Source organism: Arachis hypogaea, chromosome 14, assembly GCF_003086295.3.
Source record: "Arachis hypogaea cultivar Tifrunner chromosome 14, arahy.Tifrunner.gnm2.J5K5, whole genome shotgun sequence".
Taxonomy (NCBI): domain Eukaryota; kingdom Viridiplantae; phylum Streptophyta; class Magnoliopsida; order Fabales; family Fabaceae; genus Arachis; species Arachis hypogaea.
This window is the reverse complement of record NC_092049.1, coordinates 91599551-91604626: the sequence shown is the minus strand read 5'-3', so window position 1 is coordinate 91604626 and position 5076 is coordinate 91599551. Positions and strand designations below refer to the sequence as shown.

The following is a 5076-nucleotide window of genomic DNA, read 5'->3' as shown; positions in this document are numbered from 1 at the left end:
TAGGTGATCTGCTACCTTATTCTCCACTTCTTTCTTATCTCTAATTTCAATATTGAATTCCTGTAACAACAAGATCCATCTTATTAGTCTTGGTTTTGATTCTTGCTTGGCAAACAAATATTTAAGTGCTGTGTGATCTGTGAAAACAATCACTTTGGCACCAATGAGGTATGATCTAAACTTGTCAAATACAAAAACTATTGCCAGCAACTCCTTTTCAGTAGTGGTATAGTTTCTTTGAGTGTCATTGAGGACTTTGCTGGCATAGTATATCACGTGGACCAAGTTATCTTTCCTCTGTCCTAACACTGCCCCAACTGCAAAATCAAATGCATCGCACATTAGTTCAAATGGCAAGCTCCAATCAGGTGGGGAAATGATATGGGCAAAGGACAGCCTCTTTTTCAAGTTTTCGAATGCTAGCATGCACTTTTCATCAAAGATAAATGGTGTATCAGATACAAGGAGATTGCTTAAGGGCTTGGCTATCTTTGAAAAATCTTTAATAAACCTTTTGTAAAAGCCACCATGCCCTAAAAAGCACCTAATTGCCTTGACATCACTTGATGAGGGTAATTTTTCAATGAGTTCCACCTTAGCTCTGTCTACCTCAATGCCTTGGTTAGAAACCTTATGGCCAAGAACTATTCCTCCTGTCACCATAAAGTGACATTTTTCCCAATTCAAGACCAGATTGGTTTCTTGACATCTTTTTAACACCAGGGCAAGATGATTTAGACAATTAGGAAAGGAATCCCCGAATACTGAGAAGTCATCCATAAAGACTTCAATGAATTTTTCTATCATATCTAAGAAGATAGAAAGCATGCAGCATTGAAACGTTGCAGGAGCGTTGCATAGCCCAAATGGCATGCGCCTGTACGCAAACACTCCATATGGGCAAGTAAATGATGTTTTCTTCTGGTCTCTTGGATCAACCACTATTTGATTATAGCCTGAGTAACCATCTAAGAAACAGTAATATGCGTGTCCTGCAAGTCTTTCCAGCATCTGATCCATGAAGGGGAGTGGGAAGTGATCTTTTCTTGTAGCTTCATTGAGTTTTCTGTAGTCGATGCACATCCTCCATCCTGTGACCGTCCTTGTAGGGATAAGTTCGTTCCTCTCATTGGGAACTACAGTCATTCCTCCTTTCTTGGGGACCACTTGGACGGGGCTGACCCATGGACTATCTGAAATTGGGTAGATTACTCCTCCTTGCCACAGCTTCATGACTTCCTTCTGGATTACTTCTTTCATGACTGGATTCAGCCTCCTTTGGGGTTGAATAGATGGTTTGGCATCATCTTCCAGCAGTATCTTATGCATGCATATGGCCGAACTGATTCCCTTCAGGTCAGCGAGGGTCCATCCAATGGCATCCTTATGCTTTCGCAATACTTGGAGTAGTTCATCCTCTTGATCTTGGCTGAGGGTTGAGTTTATGATCACTGGGTAACTTTCGTTCTCTCCTAAATATGCATATTTGAGAGTGGGTGGCAGTGCTTTGAGTTCAAGTTTGGGTGCTTCTTTCTTTTCATTCTTCTCCTCTAGTGTGCCCTGAACCTGAACCTCAGCTGTTGCAGCCTCTTCACTTGATGCTGATTCCTCTTCTTCTGTTGACCCCTCAAGTTCTTCCTCTTCAAAAGTCTCTTGTACTACATCTTCCAGTGAGTCTAACCTCATACATTCTCCCAATGGTTCTTGTGGGTAGTTTATTGCCTTGAACACATTGATCATCATTGTTTCATTGTGTAGTCTAAGGGTAAGGTCACCCTTTTGGACATCGATGATAGCTCCGGCAGTGACTAAGAATGGTCTTCCCAAGATGATGGAGGCCTTGGCTTCCTCTTTCATGTCCAGCACTACAAAGTCCGCTGGGAAGATAAAATCTCCTACCTTCACCAGCAAGTCTTCTACTATGCCATGAGGAAACTTGAACGATCGGTCTGCCAGTTGTAGGGCCATTTTTGTTGGCTTGGCCTCCTCAATCTTCATTTTTCTCATCATAGCTACAGACATCAGATTTATGCTGGCTCCTAAATCACATAGAGCCTTTTCCACTGTGATTTCCCCTATAATACAAGGGATCTGGAAGCTCCCAGGATCCTTCAATTTCTGGGGTAGTTTATGCTGAATGATGGCACTACATTCTTCGGTTAGTATCACAGTCTCGTTGTTCTTCCAGCTTCTCTTCTTGGTCATCAATTCCTTCAAGAACTTGGCGTAGAGCGGCATTTGCTCTATTGCTTCAGCAAAGGGTATGTTAATTTGTAGTTTCTTAAAGATTTCTAAAAATCTTGAGAACTGGCTGTCATCCCCCTTCTTTTTCAATTGCTGAGGGTATGGGACTTTTGGAATGTATGGCTTCAGCACTTCCCCTTTTTTATGCGAATTGGAAATGAGAACTTGAACTTCATTTTGTCCCTCTTCCTTTTCATTTGGGTCCTTCTCTTGTGGTTTCTTGGAAGTTTCCTTCAACTCTTTTCCACTTCTGAGGGTGATAGCCTGACACTCCTCCCTTGGGTTTGAATCAGTGTTGCTGCATAGGTTATGGCTAGGAATTTGCTTAAATAGGTAGCCAATTTGTGTCTCAAGTTTCTTGATGGCAGCATCTTGATTATGCATATTGGACCGCACTTCCTCTCGGAACATTTTACTGTCTTGAACTTCTTTGCATATACGTTCGAGTAGGGTCTCAATTTTTGAGAGTCTATCTTCGGATGATTGTGAGTTGAGATTGGAGGGCTGAGAAGGGCCATTTTGGCTTTTGTATGGATGTTGAGATGTGTTGTTAGGTGGGTGCCGATATGATCTCTGTATGGAATGTTGGTGAACTGCATTGTTGTTGGGGTTGTGACGTCTCGGATCTTGCCCTTGATCTTGTTGATTTCCCCACCCAAAGTTTGGGTGGTTCCTCCAACCAGGATTATAAGTTTTGGAGTATGGATCATGGGTCTGCCTAGGTGAGTTTCCAATGTAGTTGGCTTGTTCCTGATCACCTTCTGCTTCTACATTCACTCCTTCTTGGGTTGCTGATGAGGTGGTGATTACTGCTACTTGGTTCCTCTCCATCTTTTTGGTAAGATCAGCCAGCTGCTTGGTGATCATCTTATTTTGGGCCAGCAGTGCATCCACGTTGTTTAGCTCCATCACTCCTCTAGTGTTGCCTCTTTCAGAGGCATAGAAGTAGTCATTCTCTGCTACAGTCTCAATGACATCTATAGCCTCTTCAATGGTCTTCTTCTTGTTCAGAGATCCCCCAGATGAGTGGTCTACTGCTTTCTTTGATTCGTAAGAAAGACCTTCATAGAAAATGTGTAACTGCACCCATTCATTGAACATATCTGGCGGGCAACTTCTTGTCAAGTCCTTAAACCTCTCCCATGCCTCATATAGAGTCTCACCATCTTGTTGCCTGAAGGTTTGTACCTCAGCTCTCAACCTGTTGATTCTTTGAGGAGGATAGAATCTCGCCAAGAATTTATTCACCACATTTTCCCAGGTTGTTAAACTCTCCTTTGGAAAGGATGCCAGCCATTTAGATGCTTTGTCCTTGAGTGAGAAGGGAAACAGAAGTAGTCTATAGGTGTCAGGATGAACACCATTAGACTTCACAGTATTACATATCCTTAGGAATGTGGTTAGATGTTGATTGGGATCTTCTTAGACACTTCCTCCGAATGAACAGTTGTTCTAAACAAGGGTGATGATCTGTGGCTTTAGTTCAAAGTTATTGGCATGTATGGTTGGCTTTTGGATGCTACTTCCACAGTTTCCTGGGTTTGGATTTATGTAAGATCCCAGAACTCTTCTCTGTTGCCCAGCATGATGCGCTGGACCTTCTCTACCATGGTTGTGAGCCTCTTCTTCATGATAGTTCTCCATATTCTAATCCATGTCTGGTTCAAAGTACTCTTCCTCTTCCTCAGCACTAACAACTCTCTTTCCTCTTGCTTCCCTCCTTAGTCTAAGGAAGGTCCTCTCAGGTTCAGAATCAAAGGAAGTTGAAGCCCTGCTTCTTCTACCTGTCATACAACCAACAAGGCCAAAGCAAAAGGGAGATAGAGAGTATTCTTGTAAAAAAATGCTGTTAGTGTGAGTGATGCAATATATCAAACAGTTAGTGGTTAGTGAACTGAATTGTAACAAATAAGAGAACACCATAAACGGGTAGGGGTAAAGGGGAGAAAATAACTGGAACTGAAAGTAAATCACTCAAACAAAAATTAAATCAAACAAAAGAAAAATGCTCAATCTAGTTATCCACCACTTTAATCATTGTTGATACAAAATCAGTCCCCGGCAACGGCGCCATAAACTTGATGTACAGAAACTTGTCTATCAACAGATTTCCCTCGGCAAGTATACCGAATTGTCGTCAAGTAAAAACTCACAATAGAGTGAGGTCGAATCCCACAGGGATTGATTGGTCAAGAAACTTTAATTGGAAGAATGTTCTAGTTGAGCTACGCAGGATTTGATTTGAGAGTTGCAGGAAATTAAATGGCGGGAAAGTGAATGGCAGAAAATGTAAATGTTGGAAATAAAGAACTGAATGTATAGGACGAAAAGTAAATTGCAGAATCTTAAATAGGGAATGGGGAAGATGAACATAAAAGTAAATGGCAGAAAGTAAAGAGAATGGGTAAGATAAGAAATGGGGGATTCATTGGGCTCAGGAGATGTTGTATTCTCCGGATCAAGTTTATTCTCATCTCTTCCTCAATCAATGCATTCATTGATCTCCTTGGCAATCTTAAGTGATTGGATTCCAATTCCTTGGCAACCCAATCTCTCAAATCTTGATCAATTGCCAATTCCTTGGTCTAATTGCTCATGAGAAGAGATGAAGTATGGTCACTGATTATACCACATGTATTCCCAAATCAAAGTATTGGTAGGATTATATGTCACCATATCCATCCAAACCCCAATTTGGTCCAACATGAGAAAGTATTTCTAGCATGATCTCTTCATTCCTCTTCCAAGGTCCGAAGAGATCCAAGTATGAATACCTTCTTTTCCAAGATAACTACCCAATAGGATGAAGATTGAAAGCTTTCTAGTAAAATC

At 41.5% G+C, this 5076-nt stretch overlaps 1 non-coding gene across 1 annotated transcript; it reads left to right on the top strand.

The window, feature by feature from the left end:
- The first annotated feature begins 3340 nt into the window (after positions 1-3340).
- On the top strand, positions 3341-3447 carry LOC112745810 (small nucleolar RNA R71). Its single transcript, XR_003173720.1, has one exon. It is a non-coding gene; the product is annotated as a small nucleolar RNA R71 (small nucleolar RNA).
- Positions 3448-5076: the final 1629 nt, after the last annotated feature.